General features: G+C 42.7%; 1 long non-coding RNA gene across 1 annotated transcript in view; it reads left to right on the forward strand.

Moving 5' to 3' along the window:
* Nucleotides 1–19,830, forward strand: part of LOC147751394 (uncharacterized) — a 575,722-nt gene that overhangs the window by 190,372 nt on the left and 365,520 nt on the right. The window contains exon 2 of the long non-coding RNA XR_015299990.1: nt 10,174–10,373. This is a non-coding gene — a long non-coding RNA (uncharacterized LOC147751394). The remainder of the gene's footprint in view (nt 1–10,173; nt 10,374–19,830) is intronic.

Consider the following 19,830-nt stretch of genomic DNA (forward strand, 5'->3'; position numbering starts at 1 on the left):
ATCTGTAATTTCCTGTTTATTCAAGTGTGTTTCCTGGATCGCAATGATCTGTGCGGGTGAGTCCCTTAGGTATTGCAAGATTCTATTTCTTCTAGCCCTAACACGCAGACCATTTACGTTCCAAGATATGAATTTAATGTCTGCCATTGATATTTAGCCAAGTTTCCTGCCCCCCTCCTCTAATTCTTATTATTTTAAAAAAAAGCCTGTTGTTAATTTTATCTTTAGCTATTTTGACCAAACAGCTGCTTTGAGAGACTGATGGATCTATATTCTTCATAATTATTGTATTCGGTTTATGAGGACTTTTATTTTTTGCTTTTCCCTTCCCATCCCCCCCTCCCCTGGAAAACCCCCCCCAACTTACTCTGGCTTGATGTATTGCCAGCTTGTCGTCTCTGACGTTTTCCTGCTCCATGCCCTAATACCTATTTTGTTGGTCTCTATATCTAAGATAAAGGTGGTGTTAACTCCTAAAGTCCCAATTATATTTCTTTATGTATTATGCGTTATTATTATTTATCTTTTTATTCCCAATGAAGATTATCGGGTGATCGAGGGTGGATTTCAGGCGCTAATATGGGGATTGAAAATAGTCCCAATAGACGTTATACCTCGAACTTTCAAGAATAAATAAGTAGATCTATAGTAAGGTTCTGAGGTTGATTAACTAATGTTTATCTGTCACTCGCTCCTGTTTAGTTTTCCTGGATTTAAACTCAAAATTATATATCCAGGCCCAAATTTAGATACTTTGTGTTTTAGCATTTCTTTATTTGTCCCTTGATTTTCCTTTTCTTTTTTTTTTTTTTTTTTTTTTTATATTTTTTTTTTCACCCCATTTCCTATTTCCTTTTTCTTTACTTCCTTTTTCCCTTCCCCTTCTTCCCTACTACTTTTTTTTTTTTTTAATTTTTTTTTAATTTTTTTTTTTATTTTTACCCTCTCCCTTCGTGAATTTTGTTCTTTTTCTTGTTTCTCAATCTATTTTATTTTCACACCCCCCTTTTTTTTTTTTTTATTTAACTCCTTTTCTGATATTATCTCATTTAACAAATTTCTCTGTTATATATTTATATTGTGTTATATTATTATTATTTATTTATTTATTTATTTTTTTTCACCCTTGATCCGGAGGGTTCGCATGTTCGCTAATAGTAACAAGTAACTCTTCAGCTTCCAAGGGGGATTTGACATTGTACATTTTGTTATTGTACATTACCCTTAAAAAGGCAGGGAATCTCATTTGAACCGTCGCTCCTAGGCTTCTGAATTTTTCCATCCTTTGGCCTAGCTCCCACTGTCTATCCAGTGTAGTTTTGGACAGGTCCGACCTCACTTCAAAAGAGAAGTCTAAAGCTTTCAAAGTCTTGGCTTTGAGGGCTGAAGTCAAAATCCTCTCTTTTAGAGAATATGTTAAGAAGTTCACCAGGATCTTCCTTGGCTTATCTCTCCCAGGTTTAAGGCGGAATGGGTCCCTGTGTATCCTCTGAATATCCGCTTCTATCTCGGACACAGATTCATCCATATTTAGAGAGTCTTTTAATATAGTTGCAACAAAGTTCTTTAAGTCTCCACCTTCTTTCCCTTCCGGTATTTTTAGGAGCCTTAGGTTATTTCGTCTAGAAAAGTTTTCTAGGGATTCCACCCTCTCTTTTACTGTATTACCTTCTCGTCTTAATGTTTGAATCTTCCCCTCGGCAGCCTCCAGTTTTGCCTTGAGTTCTTCAACACAATTCTCTAGACCCCCTGTTCTTAGTGAGAGACCGTCCACCTTAGACTCTAGATTTTCGCACATTGCACGGATCTCTGATTGCGTGAGTCTGGATTCCTCGAAGCATCGCTTTGATTCCTCAAATCCGTTTCTAATTTCTTTCCTCATGCTAAGAAGTATGGCTTGAATAGTATCATCACTTCCATTATCCTCAGCGTCATCTTCGCAGCCCCGTCTGCTTAGAGACAAATCATTTGTATTACTTCCCGCTGCATCGGTGAAGGCTTGCTGTTCCTGTGGGAGGGTTGCATCCGCGACTCGGTCTACTGGGTCTTCCATCCCTATACCTCTAGCTGGGTCTCCTTTCGCTTCTAGTTTTTTTTCCTTATCTCCCAGATTCTCGAGTGTGGCTGTAGGTGTTGCAAGGCCGGCCAACACCCCTGACGTAGATGCAGATTGTGCACAGGGAGGTTTTTGGGTCTCTTGATTTATGTTTAAGACCTGGGGGAGGACCTTAAAGTAAGACTTCAGTGAGGGTGTGATTCGAGGGATATTTTTAGCTTTTGTTTTGGAGCCCCCTTTGTTTAGACTGGCCTTATGTGGCAGCTCCTTTGGAGCGGTATAGCGCAGCTGACGTTCTTTCCCCCTCTTCGATAACCTTTGGGCAGGAGGTTGTAATGTATCAGTTGCCAATTCGGCCTCAAATTCAGACTCAGATTCAGACTCAAGCTCTGCGTGAGGCTGCTCCCCTAGGCTTTTTTCGGTCCCCTGCACTTGGGCTATATCACTGGAACCTTTAGCAGCAACTAATTCTTTGCCTTTATTACTGCCTTTTCCTTTCCCCCTAGCCTTTCGCTTCCCCAGGATTCTAACTGTAGTTATACTTGAAGTCTCACTTGATACCTGGCTAGAAGTGTGTTGTGCGTTGAATCTGAAGGTACTAGATATGGGGTCTGGTTCTTGCGAGCGGTGATACCCCTGTATATCTATGGGGTCTATAAGGCCCTGGCTATCCAAAGACTGTAGCTCGCCTCTCAAGGCTGACAAACCCCTCCCCCTCTGCTGGTCCCCTTTGCCGCACCAAGTAGATGTTGCCCCTTTTCTTACTGACACCGCTGCCCTTCTGCTCCTACGAAGCTCCACGGCTGCGTCACCCCAGCGGTAAGGTGCGGGGGAAAAAAACGTACCCCAGCACATTGGTAGTTCTATCAAGGTTTGCCTTTTTACGCAGCACTAGTACTTTTCCTATGCTTTCTAGTTTTCAAACTTTTCCTAGGTATAGCAAGTGTAGCAGAGTGGCAACGTGGAGTAACACAATCAGACCCTGTGCCAACTCGAATAACCCCCACAGGCAAAGTCTCCGTGACAACACACTTGAATCCAAATTGAAAATCAGAATTAGAGACCCTTTTTTTTTTTCCCTACTCGACAATCTTCAGTATCACAAGTGCTGCTATTTCTTTAAACTGTGTTTGTTCTGTGTGCCTTGTGCTCACTTCCTGGAAACATACATCGCCTAAAGTAACAATGTCCCGGAGAACATCTATCAAAACCAGCGTTTTTTTTTTCCTTTTTTACACAACGCTCTTACACTGTTCACTGTTTACTGTTCACAGCTGCAGTTCACCGTGACCTTAAAGCTTAAAGCCCCGACCGTCTTTACATTCCCTTAAGCTCTGAAGCCCTCTCCCGTCCTTCTCCAGTCCACCGCTACAATACCTAAGCTTTCCCGGTAGTTTTCTAGGGGTTTTAAGGGCTAGGGCTTAGAAAAAAAAGCACGTTTTCAGCCCGTTTTCACTCGCCGCACAGAACACTGCAGCCCTGCAGGTCAGGCGGCTGCAGCACGCCGCGGAGTGCGTCGCGAGCCCCGAGAACTCGGAGCTGCACTGGCCTCTCCCGCTCACTCTCGCTCCGATGTGGGGATCACAATCTACTCACAGATTTTTCCGCCGAACCATTTCAGGCGGACAAGGACACACGAAGGAAGAAAACCAGCCCTGCTGAATCGCGCCCGGGCATATCTTCAGGAGCTCCGTCAAAGACGAGCGCGCCGCTCTAGTTCGCGGCCGCCATGTTTTCCCTCGACCTATTTCTCCTGGTTCTGTTGTCATCATCCTATTTATTATGCCCATCCTCCCTCCCGAATGGATGCTTTCATATTGGAGGGCTTGGTAGTTTAGAACAAATGCTGGGTAAGTACAGGTTAGGTACACCCAGTGGGAGGGTTGGGGCCGGAGGACCAGCAGTCCTCATATTTTTTTTCTGTCTGGGAGATGGTTCATCTCCACTCCACTTGTAATGAATGGAAAGAGGACAACAAGACCGGTGGTAATGAAGATTACCTGCAAGAAATGAGGTGGCTAATGTCCTATTACTCACCGGTAATGTCCTGATGTAAAGAAATAGTGAAAAAAGGAAGGTGATGAACAGATGCAGATAAGTTTCTATGTGATGTCCGAATGATAACCTGACAACATTTGAAACACTTGGTTGCATTGGAATCAGAAATGCTCATTCAACCTTCAATGGACTACTTGAAGGATTTCACTCTGATGAAAGAATAATTCTATCAACAGTGACCGAGTCACGAAAATGAGGGGGGTTTGCTGAATAACTATGTGCCCTATTAAGTAAAATGCAAAACAGTATCCTACACTTTAAGACCATTTTATTCTGCCTTCTATCTATTTCAGACTGGAAATTATTCAAACAAAGAAGTCACAGATGTTATTTCCCATCTCAAAATCTCACTGAAAGCAGAACAATTCTGAAAATGACATTAAGTGGCTATTTGATTAAATAATTAAGACATCTTCGTTGGTAGGTCTGAATAATAATTTATTTAGGGAGTGGCTAAGAATCTCTAAATCATGCCTACTGTGTATGCATTCTTTTTTAACTGCAACTAACAAATCTGAATTGGACCTGGCAATCGTATCAACCGTAAGGTCCTTTGCTACATACTGCAATGTTCTGTCCTATCTTATTAACCATGCTTTTAAATGCCAAAATGTGTCTTGTAGTTCAAGTAATCAAACATCATCATTGTTAATTCCAGATTTACTTAGATGGCAGATTACCATGAAAATGGGACTGGAAAAAATGAAAGTCACTAACTTTTTAGACCGAATACACCTCTGGAGGAGGGAACTCCTCAGGCTAAATTGTGTGAAATCCAGTCATCACAGTGGGTGGTGCAGGAACAGACCTCGGACTTTGAATGACCTTAAATAGTGGGACTGCCTTGGCCCCAGCAGAAAGCCAAATCTTGGAGCAATGGCTAAACTTAATCTTACCGTTGTTACACAAATAACCACAGTGGTCAAAACAAACTTGCTTCAGAAAATACTTCTGTAATTTAAACTTTCTAAAAAGTCAATCTTGCATAAGTCTTGGTATTGTCTAGTGAGTGTGCAGAGGCAATTTAAAACACTGCAAGCATTAAAACAGTTTTTCCCAAGATAAACAGATTTGAACAAAAATCCCAGAGTGCCCCTCTCACGGGGATAAATGGTTGTTTCTAATCCCTGTTCGATTCTCTTAAATGTTGCTGGACCCGATACACCTTACTCCGGCAGAGCTACATCCATGGAGGTACAGTGACATTTTCTAAGGGTTGCATGTCCAAAAATGAGGGACCATGACACATTGTCTTTTTAAATATTTCTGTCTTTGGTGGAAGAGCTGAGCGGCCAGCTTTCCTTCTTTGTATTTAAGTATATTGGGCGAATCAATGAGACGGCTAGAGGTGGCTGCTACTAAAATGTATGTATGTATGTCACCTTTTTGAGAATATCTCATGGTGAAGTCCAAGGAGCTTTTTGCAAGAACAACCACAATCTATATTGACACAGTTTCTTTAACGGTTGGGGTGATGACGTTTTTTTGTTTTTAATCATACTGCTGAAGCAAAACATGGAATTTGGTGTGTTTAGAAACTATTCTGCAGGTTATGCCTCATTTGGAAATTAACAGTGGTGGCTGCTCGGGATCCGAAGCTGTGTGGCGGGAGAGAGGGGAATACAAAAATAAGCATAGAAAGGTAAAGTGCTTGAATCAGCCAAAGGGAATTAGTTGAATAGCCAGGTCTTCAGCCTCTGGTAGAATTTAAGGAGCAAGAAAGAGGTCATGATGTGGGGAGCGAGAATGCTAAACCGTCCGTTCTGCTTTTGTGGCTACTTGGGTGTGTGCGAGTGAGTGAGACTGAGCACAGTTGTCTGGAGGAGTTGGTTGTTAACCCCTTCTATGCTTATGACGAGCTCAGCTCTTCATGAGGCACAGTGGAGCTGAGCTCATGACGAGCTGAGCTCGTCATAACGGCCGCGGACGGCCCACGTGCAGCTAATTCCCCGCCTGTGTGAGGGTTCTATTGTTGTGGGCAGAATTGTGACGAACTCAGCTCGTCATGAGCACAGCTCCACTGTGCAGCATGACGAACTGAGCTTGTCACGGGCACCTCTGCGCCACGCGCAGCCCTTCCTCCCGCACCGCGGGGGAATTAGTCCTGCATCGAAGGGGTTAAGCTATATTACTCATATTTTATGCAGTGCCTTGTATGCGTGCATCAGGAATTTGAATTGCCACCATTTATGTATGGAGAGCCACTGGAACCCTCTCAGATGTGTGTGCAGTGTGGGAGGTCTTTGATGAGTCTTGCTGTGGTGTTCTGGACGGTCTGGGGTCGGGGGTTGAGGATTCTGGTGTAAAATGCATTGCCGTAGTCTGGTCTGCTTGAGGTGAGGGCTTGTGTGATGATACGTCTCTTATTCCGTGGTATACATTTGAAGATATTGTGAAGCATGCAGAGTATAATGTAGCAGGAGGAGCTGACTTGTTGACCTGTTTTGTCCTGTTGAGTATGTCATCTAGGATGATTCCTAGATTTCTTCTGGGATTAGTTGTGGTGGGACAGAGTTACTGGATCTCAGGAAGGTGCTGGAAAATGTCTGCATTATGCAGCCAGGGCCCCTGGAATTATGCTATTTTGTGGCATTCTCCACACAATTATGAATTTGCTGCATTTGCCACATAATCCGCTGCATAGCATATACATTTTCACAAAAAAAATAATTGTTTGCGCTCAAAACAGATCTAAAGATACAAAAAATGCAGCAACACATGTCACCATGCAGTGGAAATTATTTTCAAAAGATCAACTGGTTGCCTTTCTGTTCCTTATTTCTGTATTAGGGTGCTAAGCTGGTAATATTGAGGTGAAGTAATAATACCACAAAATATGCTGTATGATTTTGCTTTTCATGCTGCATAATCCTGTTGGAGAAGACCTTCTTTTGCGTGGTACCCCCCCATATTTTTGCCTTCCAATGCTGAGCCCCATTCTGCTGCCTAAAAGACTCTGCATTTTACCCTTGCCTCCCAGAGGTAATGTGATTGTGTTTCCCCTTTTAAACATTGGTAAACTGTCTTATACCTAATTGGAACCTTTAATTGACTTTCAAGTCCCTAGTATTTTTTACTACATGTACCCAGGACCTGTGAATGAAATGCTACTAGTTGGGTGCAATACTCATTCTGCCACCCACTAAAGTAGCCCTGGAAAGCAGATCTCTAGGTCTGCCCTTGCAGCTGTGTGTTTGCAGTTTTTAACTGCCATCGCAACCAGGCAAAATAAATCTTTTGCCAGGCCTAACCCTTCTTTTTTACTTCTTATAAGTCTCTCCTAAGGTAGGTTCTAAAAGCCCATAAAACAGTTTGCATGGTAGGACAAATATGGTCAAAGGTTTGCATGCCCTGGTAGAAAAGAATCTCCATAGTCCTATTTCACTGCAGCCATGCTGATTCTTTCATATGTAAGCAATTTCATAACTTCACTTTGGGACTAGCTAGAAAAATGGTTCAAGTACTCATTGGAATTTAAAATTCAACATGATGGTCAAGTCACTTTCAGAAAGTTGGCATGTTCCTGCCTAAACCAAATGTGCCTTTCTACCAGTATCCAGGGTTACCTGACTGTAAATGGCTCTCCTGTGGTGTAAAGTGTAACCCTACTAGACATTGGACAAATGGCCTAGGTGCAGAAGAGTGAGGGTCCTCCTGATAGGATGGATGGGGAGGAGCTGTGCCCCAGCCCTGATTGCATTTCAAAGTGTACCCATCCCTTCCTGACTTCAGAAGAATTGTACCCTGTCACTGGCAAATGGAGCTCAGAACTGGGCCTGACTGCCCTCTGTTTCACTAGACAGGCTTGAGCTAAAACGCAGGGGAAAGAGAAGACCTGACCAGATCCAGTTTTGCGGTAAGACAAAGGGGTGTCCCCATCGATAGACTGGCACTGGGAATAAAAATGGCATCCCCAGGACCTTAACTCAGAATACTCCTGGACCTGAGAAGACTGAGAAGAAGGATTGCCCTGCTGTCTGAAGAAGGAACATTGGACTTCTTGCCTTGACCCCAGGACCTGAGAAGTGATTCCAAAAGTCAGTTGGATGATTCCTGTTTGAGGTTAAGGGACATAACAAGGTTCCAGAGTAAGTGTGAGCGGGAAATCCGTTACGCTCGCGGATTTTGCGGATTTTTGGGAAATCCGCAATCCGCGAATTTTGCGGATTTCCCGCAAAATCCGCAAAAAAAAATCCGCAAGCGTAACGGGTTCAAAAGTTGAATTCCCACTCATGCAACTATTTTACAATGGCGCCAGCAAGCTGCCAGCGCCGTTGTAAAATAGTTACAAAGTTAGCTTGCACAGGAACCAGTAGATAAAACGAAGCAGGTGCTGCTTTATTTTATCTAAGTGCTTCCTGTGCAAGCTAACTTTGTAACTATTTTACAACGGCGCTGGCAGCTTGCTGGTGCCATTGTAAAATAGTTACAGCTCACAGCTCACTCAAGGGACCCCTGCGCCCTTCGGGACGATTGCATAGTAACACACACATGGACGCTCGAACTAGTTGATGCTCAAATTCAGTGACTCATTCATTAGCCCAAAAACAATCGTGAGCATTGTCGAGGCTGGACAGGTGTGCCTTCTTCCCAAATCTACCGTGGAAAATCAGCTGTGATGCTGGATAGGCTTTGCATCCTTGACTTTCACGAGCGCAATACCCGTGCTGTTCCTGTGACCAGAAGCTTCTTTCTCTTCATCTGCTGAACTGATCTTTCTCTGACCTTTTATTCACACAAGACGAGGCACATACCCTACTGGGGACATTGTGTTCGCACGGGTTTCTGCAAGTTCGCACGCGTTTTGTACAATTTTCGCAATTTGCGAAATTGTACAAAACCCTCGCGAACTTGCAGAAACCCGTGCGAACATAAAAAAAAAATCAGCAAATTTGCGGGAATTCGCGGATTTTGCGGATTGCGAGTTCGCAAATCCGCAAAGTTCGCGAACGTGAGATTCGCAAAATTCGCCCATACCTATTCCAGAGGCAATTTCTGCTTTCCGGATTCAACTGGACCTGACCTGATCTCCTGTCTTGGCCTCTGAGGGGTGAATCCTGACCACCTAGTGCTATCCTCAAGGTCCTGGACCCTTGGCTGGTGTCAGAGTGTACTTCTCCCTAGCTTACTGAAGGTCTCACAGGATGTGATGTAGAGCAATCGAGGACCTCGCATTGCAGCACTGCACCGCTCCTGATGGGCAGCCTTACTGGATACGACACAGAGCCATGCTTTGCAGCAAAGTGCTGTTCCTGATCACCAGCTTTATTGGAGGCAGTGCAGAGGCTCACATTGCAGCACCGGGCAGCCCCCGAAACAAGGACAGAAGGTACAACTCCCAGTAGGTTGAACCTGACCCTGTATACCCTATATGCTGCCCGAACTCTAAGGGTCAGCCTGAACTTTAAACGTTGTTCTGGTCTTGCTTGACCAGATACCTGAAGTTGGCGCTTTATGATGCTATTTTTACCAAAAACTTTAAAAACACGAAACTCTGGTTTTTCCGATTGGATTTTGACATTTTGGTGTAATTTTATTTATTAAAATGTACTCTGTCTCTAAATTGGTTTGGGATTGTTCTTGTGTTTTCAATTTATTATGGTTTCAGTACTGCATAAATATTTTACACATTCCCTCGAAGTTAAGCCAGACTGCTTTATGCCAAGCTACCAGAGGGTTAAGAACAGATTTATTTAGTAAGTTTTGTGGTTCACCCTGACAAGGATTGTGATGATTATTTGTGGTTGGTCCTCACCCTCTCAACTAATACCCAAATCTTTTACGCCCTGCATTTTGTTCAGTATATCTCACTATATCAGTACATACTATCACTTTTAGAAAATAGCCTATTGAAAGCACTTGCTATATGTATATTCCACCTATATAAAATCTTGAAGGTAACTGTCAGATTGAGTAGATCTCCACTTTTTCTTTTGGGTCCCCATTTAAATCTTTTTCCTTTTCTGGACATTTTGTGAGACCCAGATCATTGTTTTTCTTTTGGTCTTGTTTGTGCGGTTCTTAATTTCATAGTAAAAGGCTTCTATCATTTCCAACAGTGGCTGAAGAACATTTGTGGAAAGTGCAAGCAGGATTGATTCATCCATCTATAGTAGACGTGGCACCTGGCAGTGGACTATCTCTTGGTCATCGTGAGCGGTTGCTACCTTCAACAGTCATGCTGCACTCGTCATCCTAGCGCGTGGAGGCTAACCTTTATCTGATTAACTTCAGGCTGCTCAGATGGTGCATATTATAGGTAAGGCTCTTTAATCAATGCAATTCTAATTATTTAGGAACTTTAAGTGTAGGGGAGGTGTGTTTTAGTCACATATTAGCCATGAAAGAAGGAACATAGATTTCGAAACAGAGGCTTTAAGTGCTTATTTCACGGCTATCATGACAGTTCTCTCAAGGAATAGGTGAATCATTAGTGATGTAAATTGAGAAGAGAGTATAGCATCCTCTTCACTGCCTGTCAGGCCAAAAGTATTTCTTTCAGGCAATTATAAATGATCAAACTCCAATCATACTAATACGTCTTTGCCTTGGTACAGGAATTTTGACATGCTTGTCTCCAACAGCTACTTCTATGCCCTTTGAGGAATATAGTGGACTTGTTTCGGTCTGTATGAAAATTGTAAATTAGCTACACTTGACGTGTGATGGTCATTATAGGATAATCGAGGATTAAATATGGCTCATGCTCTGATTTGTCGATTCTATAGCCTTTGGTTGAGTTGACTTGATGACGTATCATTATAAATAGAAACTAGTGTTTTCAGGGTTTAAAGTAAAGCATTATTTTTCATACCAAACTGTTTTAGAGAAGCATTTTGTTTTGGGCTGCTTTGCTGTGACCACCAAGAACAGACAGTTTGACTCCTTGAAACATAACCTTAGTTCTTCAGTTGTAGCAACATCACTAAACTGTTTGTGTCATAATGTAAGAGATGAAACATCTTTATCCCGAAATTCTTGAGAACTCTAGTTTTGAAGCAGCTTGAGATACATGGGTGTGGAAACTGGGTTCACATGAGGGAGTATTTAGACAAACGAACCCATGTGTATCAAAAAGTATGTGCTGTGCCAAAAAAAGAGAGCAGCCTGACTGAGAAACACAAAAAACTCAATAAGCTCGTAATGAGTTAACAACCAAAGATTCTTTGTGTTATGTATGGGGACACCATACATCCCAAGTCGGAAAACTTGGTGAAATGTGCAGCTGTAAATGTGGCCAAATGTAGTTAAATGCTTCCAGTTTCAAAGCAAAGACAGGTATTTCTGTGATTATATTAACCCATTTCTCGAGCACCTTGAGCAGGTGTGGTGATATTGCAACTTGAAATTACCACACCCCACGGTATTGGGATGTCCAGGAAAGGAGTGGTATTATATAGCATTAGGGCGGTAGGAACTCTTAATGAGGACCATAGAGACGTGAAGACATGTCAGGCCAACGTCTCCTACCGCGTCATCGGCCTGGTGGGGCTGGCACTGTGCAGTTTGGAGATAGGTGCTGTGCAAGATGCATTGAACCGTGTCGACGTTACACTGGTTGTAGGCAGAACATACTATGCAGTGTTTGCCCAAGTTTATTTATTCTTGAAGCCCAACGCTAGACTCATGTAAGGGTTAACAAATCCGCCGTTTCCTTAAGCTTTACTTTACTCTAAGCTACGTTGTCTGTGTTTAGAATTTGAAGCAGTTTGTGTTTCAGAAGAAAGCCCTATTTAAGGGTCAGCCTGATTTGTGTGCTGGAGGATGGTCCTAGACTAAACCATGACACAAGCACTGTTCATGTACCGGTGAAGCATTTTATTTTATTTGTAATTGCATTTTTTCGTGAAGCAGCAGATGCAGTGGCTTTCAGGCAGGGCCCAAAATGAAAGAAAATATACAGCGACAGGTTTAAGATTATGAGCAGGAGGAGTTTTACAAGATGGTAATTGGATAATAAAATGTTCATGAGAGAGGCGGGAAATATTTGTATGTTGCTTTCTTATAACCAACAATTTATTGAACCAGGTGACTTACGAAGCGCTGAATTTTTTCGTCTTAAAGTTCTTAGGAATTTCGTATCCTTCAGCCTCTGAACTGGTGTGATGCTTTCCACAGCTTTGAATACTTTTCGCACTTGGTCGTCTTTCTCACATTCCCATGTTTCTTTTCGCTTTTAATATATTACACCTTTGCAAAATATGATTTTTTATTGTGCTAATCCTGCGATTAGATGTACTGTTTGCTCATTTAAGTGGTTAGCTCCTGGAAATCCTTCATGCGCTCAGAATGAATCTAAAGTTAATATTTAGGGGCCAGATGTACGACCGTTTTTTCCGCAAAATGTGTCTGGCCCATGTACAAACCCTATTTTGCGAAACCAATTACCAATTCGCAAAATAGGGCTAGCGACTCGCTATTAGGAAAGGGCGTGCCAAGGGCGTCCCTTCCTAATAGTGAGTTTAACTGCAATGTCTGATTGTTTTGCAACCGCAACCCTCGCAGTTTACTACCTACTTCAAGTAGGTGGTAAGCCACTCGCAAACGGTACGTGGTCCCCTAGGGAACCCCTTCTCCCTTGTGAGTGTGTGCGAAAATATTTCTCAAGAGCAGGCAGTCCCAGGGACCAGAGCCTGCCCTTTTAAAATGAAACTGAAAAGTTTCATTTTTCTTTTTTAAATGCATCCCGTTTTCCTTCAAGTAAAATGGCCAGCATTTTTTTTTAACTGCTTTTAAAAAAAAGCAGTCACAGACTTGGTGGTCTGCTGACTCCAGTAGGCCACTATCCCTGGGAGTGGTAGCCATTCGCAACGGGGTCGCAAATAGCACCTGCCTCATGAATATTAATGATCAATTTTCGACCCCATTAGGAATCACTAACCGTCTGAGACACTGTTGTAAATTACATTTTGCAAGTCACAAATTGTGAGTCGCTAAGCCCTAGGTTTTTTTCATGTAAATTCAATCATAAAATATTGTATTTGTGGTTATCTTAAAGATACCGCTGAAGATAACTTGTGCTTTAGACAGTAGTTCATTTGTAAAACAAATAACTGCCAGGGCCTTTGTCAGAAGGTCACTGCGGCTTGCACCTCCGGAGACCCTCACTAGTGCTGCCAATAACAGTACCATCACAACTAACCATCACACTCGTACAAGTGTGACAAGTCAGACTTTAAATATACGTTTCGTTTCAAAAACTTTATTCGATACATAAAATGAATCATAAAAGTATTGAACATACAATTCATCTTGCCTCACAGTGTTAAAAAGAATGCCAATTTGAAAGCACATTTATACCAGAATTTTTTTAAAAAGACATGATGATAACAGTAAAAGAATATACAGAACATGATATTCATTTAAGAAATTTCTATACATGTGGTACTACCCATACTTCTTCCTAATCTTTAGTGAGATTCTAATGAAATTTAACATAGAACAGCAGATTTCTACAGAGGATAGTGAAGACAAATATTCGCACCCTTCCTTATAAGTGAGAGGTTGCCTCCCCTTCAGGATTGGTTTGATAAACCGGAGTCTTGGCTCCTTATATAAGGAGCAAAAGAGGACCAGATGTAGGGTACTTTGCCTATCCCTGTTATTACAAGGACAAGGGGGCAGCCTCTCACACCAACCCCCTTGTTTCGGAAATGCAAATAGAAAATGGAGAATCTCCAGTCTAAACCTTGTTAAAAGGAATCGCCATTGCACGTTAAGGGTAAATTTTAAATAGAACTGTGGTTGGGGTTTACAGGCATGTGCAATACCATTATCAATAACATTATCCATAGACGGCTGGTTCAGTGACTTCAGATACTTTGTCTTTATGTCCACCTTATAATTTCCCTCAATTTTTTCTGGGTTATAAAAATAAGAACTAAGTCCAATTTTATTCAACATGTTACAGACATAAGACAGCCAGGGAATCTGTTTTGAGTTTTCTAAAGCCATGCAATCCATGATAATATTCTTGGTAAGTTGCAGGTCTTCAGATTGCCAGATTTTGCCCCATAACAGTAAGGGGGACAGGCGGATTGTATCAGAAACACTGACCATACCGATTTCATTGTGGCAAAAAGTGTTTGAAGAACTTTTTGGAACTGATAGGACCCTTTTTATAAAGTTATTTTCCACCACCTGTATCACAGATGGCGTTTCGGTCCCCCACACCCCTGCCCCATAGGTGGCTACGGATAAACATTTTGAGGTATAAAGGGTTCTGAGATGCATGATGTGCTTTTGCCCCAGTTTGCTACAAAAGCGGAAAATACCCTCTATCGCCCTTGTCATATTCTGGGCTCGGACCTTCATTACCGGTATCCAACTTAGTTTACTATCAAACAGATTACCAAGGTAGTTGAATTTTCCCACTTTCCGAATTATGCGATTGTTTACCACGAACTTCCTAATGGTTGACCCCTTTGGGCCACAAGACATTACAAAGGATTTTTCAAAATTTACCTTTAGATCGAGATCAAGCATGAATGTGTTAAAAGCATCTAGACACACTTGCATGCTATTTCCTGTCAATGTCATTAGGACCCCACTTTAAATATACATTAAACATGACTAACACATGCTGCCCAAGCTCTTCTTTTGGGATTTTAATGTATATTTATTTATTAAACAACTGTTGTGCGAGTGCCGAGCACTGGAAACCACTAGCTCAAATTAAGCACTGGCGTTAGAGTGTATATGCAAGATTCAGTGTTTCTTTTGCAAATGTTAGCTCTGGTGATGTTTTAAGCATCATGCCCTGCTTGATCATTCGGTTTGGCTTGTAACATTTGGATGTGCCAGAGTCTAATGGAAGGACGATCGGATACAGGCTGTGGTGTGAGTAGTGGCAATGTTGACTTTGTGTTTGGAAAAACAGTTAGTGTCATTCTTCAGAGAATGATTTTTGCTTATTTGCATGGATGTCATCTAGTGGTATAAATTGGGACCATGACACCAAACACACATTGCCCATGTGTGTTTGGTGCCGGGGTCCTTATGGGCCTGGGGGCTCGGCCCTCCCATTTTTGTGCTCTTTTTCAGTTTTACCCTAGGCAGTGCATGCATAGTGTCCACAACACATTTTGTTTACATACAGTGGTCTTACAGCCCACCCCTAGCTTACCATTTGTTAGCTTCAGCGATGCTTTCATTTCCTTTGTTCCTGTTTGTCTTGGAATGTCTGCGTCATGTCCTTTTTTTGTGTTTGGCCTTCCCCTAGAGCACGGACAAAGAAACTGTGTCTTTCCACTGCTCCTGTTATTTTAGCTCCTTTTCTCTTGGGTTCAAGCACTTAGGGGCAGATTTACATTGCCTGACGCATCTCTGCAAATCGGCAGAGATGCGCCAGGAAAGATACGTCACGCAAATCCATCCTTGCGCCACCCATGATGCAAGGAAGGGCAGATGCGTGACGCATCTTTTGGCTTACGGGCGGTGCATTGCTGGAGTCGCGTCACAAGCGCGACGCAACTCCTGCAATGCACAGGGACCATCCATACATTACATGGTGCATCGCTCCTTACGCCTGCTTCAAGCAGGCATAAGGAATTGACGTAGCAGCTTTGGGTAAGTGACTCAGTGAAATCTTGCAGATTTCACTGAGTCACTTTCCAGGGGCGTTCCTGCGACGGAACGCCCCCCCCCCTGCACCGGAACGCCTACATGAAACCTGACGCAGGGCCTTGCACCGTGACGCATCTCCATAGATGCGTCATGTTGTAAATGCCTCGTAGGGATGCGCCACGTTTACGCCGCCTTGCGTGAAGCAACAGCGGCGTAAACGTGGCACAAGGGGCTCGTAAATCTACCCATTAGTGCTTGTGTTGTCAGTCCATTTCCCATATCTCCATCCATGTAGCTTCTGTAAATTCCCTCCCACCCCCTTCCATTTTGCTTCTTTTCACTCCCAATCTCCTACTCAACAATGTCAGCAAATCAACTCATATATGGCAGAGAATAGGTCCGTCATTGTTTCACAGAATATGCATATCCTAATACTGTGAAGTGAGTGTGATCCTGCAAGCCTTCCAAATAAACACTACAGCATTATTCTTTTTCCTTAAATATCATACAGAGTAAAATAATATTTCTGATGCATTCTTCTACTTTGCCCAAAATACAATACTCACAAGTGCAGTGCTTCTGTGAAACCTTGACAAAACGCATGACAATGGGTTCTCTTCAGGCATTAGGAATCCCGGAGAACTCTGAGACACTGACATTGCCATTTGAAAGCATTCCTCGAGGGCACTTCATTCTAAGCCATTGTACTCTGCACCACTCTACATCGCTCCACTCTACACCACTCTACTCTGTCACTCCACTCTGCACTACTGCATTCTACACCCCTGCACTCTACAATGCTCTCATCTGCACCATTCAACTCTACTACTACTATGCCACACTACTTTGCAACACTCTACGCCGAGGTACTCTACTCTATGCCATTCTACTCTCGGGCACTCTACTCTCTGGCACTCTACTCTATGTCACTGTATTCTATGCTACTCTACTCTACGCCACTCTACTTTGTGCTACTGCACTCTAAGCTATTGCACTCTATGCCACTTTACTCTGTACCACTCCACTCTCCACAACCTACTCTGTGCCACTCCACACTATGTCACTGCACAGTACACCATTCTAATTGACTCTGCGTCACTCTACTGTCACTGCACTTTGTCACTGCTCCACGCCACTCCATTCTGTTGCACTCCGTTCTACGCAACTCCATTCCACGCCACTCCCCAGAATCATTAGTCAGGCAGTTCATTGCCCGATAAAGGCAAAGGCACTCAGAAAACCAATGTCGCATGTGGATCTTTTTTATCTGGTGGAAAGATGATTTAGAGAAGCACCATGAATGATAATACTTGAAATTTAGGAGCCATTTTTGCCTAAGACTGAGGAAGACCAAAAGAAGCAGGATAAACCTTAAATGTCAACATAATCAAGATGTTATAAGCAGGTTATTTATTTTTTCAGCAAACGAAGAAGATAAGAAGTTGTCCAAACGAAAACCTGTTTTTTATGCTTTCATTATACCAAGCTGATGTCCATCAATTGGCTTATGTCATGTAGGCCATCTTCAAACCGTGATGTTTTCTTTGAGCTCATTGCCTTAAGGGACTTGTGCTATGTTTTAAAAAGTATAAATAAATGGGTAAACATATCTGGTTGCAAAATACCAATGATCAAAGCCCAGGATAGGGTGAAGATATCAAACATGACCTGAGGCATGTGGACGTGCTCCTCCCTACTACACCTCACCATGGACATCCGTCGTACTTTATTTTGTGCCCCTGAGCTTTGAGTCACCCGATTTTCCCATGAGACATCTCACCCTGTGCTGACCTGAGGCGCGTTTTCCAGTGCTTGCCTAAGGCGTGTCACCATGTACTGCTCTGAAGTGCAACACCTTATGTTCCGCTGGAGACGATCGCTTTGGGCACTCCTGATGCACAAAGTCTTGTGCTCCTGTGACGCACTTCACTTCAATGTGTCCCTCTTCCTGCACATCATCCTTTAGTGTGTCTGTGATACACAGCATCGAGGGAAAAAAACAAGTGAGCTATCTGTTGGAAGTGTTTGTCAAAATGAAAATGATCAATTCATCATTCGTATGGTAAGCTAGATACTTACTGTAAGGATGGCTGTGTTCATGATGTGTACATGCCTACAGGTATTAAAGACCGTGCCAGATTGAAAAGCAAAAGGGACCAGCCCCAATACTGCATCAATAGCGGATCAAGTCTGACCACTGTTAATGGTCCTCCCCCCAAATATTTTAAGCAAGCATTGGCAAAGCCAATAGTTCTCCCCTATGCAAGAGCTATTGGCTTTGGCAATGTGTTTGAACCATGTTGTACTCCAGTGGGGCTGCTGTTCAGCATGTCTAAACGTTAGTGTTGTGGAGTGTCATAGAGTGGTGTGGCGAGGAGAACAAAACAGAAGGACATACAAGAAGTTGTCCTTGCACAATTGCAGGCAAGTTCTGGGTGTTCTGCCCCAAAAGCACACTAAAACCACATTGAATTCAACCTTGTGTAATGTAACTTGTGCTCATGTAAAGCATTCGAATACCTAAGGTCTAGATTTCACAATAAAAAAAATGTTGTAAAAAAATAATGTCTGTCAGGTTTTAAGAGCTGTGCTGCGCTGTGTAATAACCAAAGCTTGAATGTGCAACTTGCATCCCTAGCTGCTATGAGCCATGCAATTCGGGGTACTGCATAACTATTTGCTGGGAAAACAGGCTTTCATTACTTCAGGCTCAAATAGAAGCTCCCACAAAAGCGACATTCATCTAATCTAAAACCTGCAGTGTTGCTGAAAAGGCAGTCCCTTGAAATCATGGAATGTCATGAAATATGGAGCTGGTGATCAATGTTTATGCTGGCATCTTTGTTGATATCTGCTGAGGTTGTTGGTTAGCTCATGACTTCTTCTGTGCTGTCAGCCAGGGGCGTAACACAGGCCCTGGGGGCACTTTTGGGGCCACACCCTTTAAATGGGCTCTCGTTCAACCCAGGCGCAATCAATAGTTGTGGAACCTGGTAGACTTGGTGGCCCCTCATCAAATCCTACAGTGCGCCCCAACATTTTGTATTACATTACTGCTGCGCCGAGTGAAGTCACGTCTTTGGTTCCTTCTGGAGAGGGAAGATTGTATCGATAGAACCATACTTCTCTGGGAACCGCAGCATACCATACACCTGCGCAGTCCCAAGGTTGGATCATCAGGTTAAGTCACAATATCAATCTCCACTATCACACCCTGAATGCCAGATACCCAGGATCACATAGGTGGTATTAGTCCATGGAACAAAACAATTATTGACAGTGTTTGGTGCAGATGTACTCTTCTCCTGTTGAATTCACAAACCTTTCAAGAAAAATCCACTATCTGATTCACACCACGTTCGCACACATCTGAAATACTCGAGATTTTGGCAACATCAACCAGCATCTCTTAAAAAAATTACTTTCTAAGTTGGCAGGATTCATATTGGCCGGTGCATAAATTATGCTAGCACTTGCCACTCACAGTGTGCCAGTTGCCTTTCACAGGGACTCCCAGTGTGTCACGCATCCACTCACCTATTTCTAAAAGAACACATACACAGCACAGATTACATGTCGGCCGCATATTTCTAGTGCATCGCTGGATCACAGTTCTATAAGATAGCCTAGTAAGACAAGGGTCTGACTGCGAGCGAAATATTCCTGAAGAAGTACACGCTTTGTGAGCTGAGCTGAGCTGTGCTATGCAGCACTGCTCGTGTGCCATGTCTGAGTTACTGTATTGAAGATACATAAGTCAAGGGCATTGAATGTAACTTGCATGGTGAAACAGGGGGGCAAAAGAAACTGAGCATTGTAAAAAATTGGGTTTCTGTTTGGTGGGGGGGGGGGGGATTAAACATAAGCCACAATCCTTGTCAATGTGAAGTCACAAGCAAAATCTAAATTAACATGTCCTCAAACCTCTGGCAGCTAAGCACAAAGCAGTCTTGCTCAACTTAGAGGCAACGTGTGAAGTGTGTGTGCAAAACTTCAATCAGTAACATAGTAAAAACACACCATGAAAGAATCCCACACCAGATTTAGAAAAAAAGATAATTCCTTTAAAAAATAAAACAAGATCAAAATGAAAGAAATTCAATCAGTAGAACCGGAAACATGTAGTTTTAAATATTTCAGTGGAAATTGTG

The sequence above is a fragment of the Lissotriton vulgaris genome, chromosome 1_1, assembly GCF_964263255.1.
Source record: "Lissotriton vulgaris chromosome 1_1, aLisVul1.2, whole genome shotgun sequence".
NCBI lineage: Eukaryota > Metazoa > Chordata > Amphibia > Caudata > Salamandridae > Lissotriton > Lissotriton vulgaris.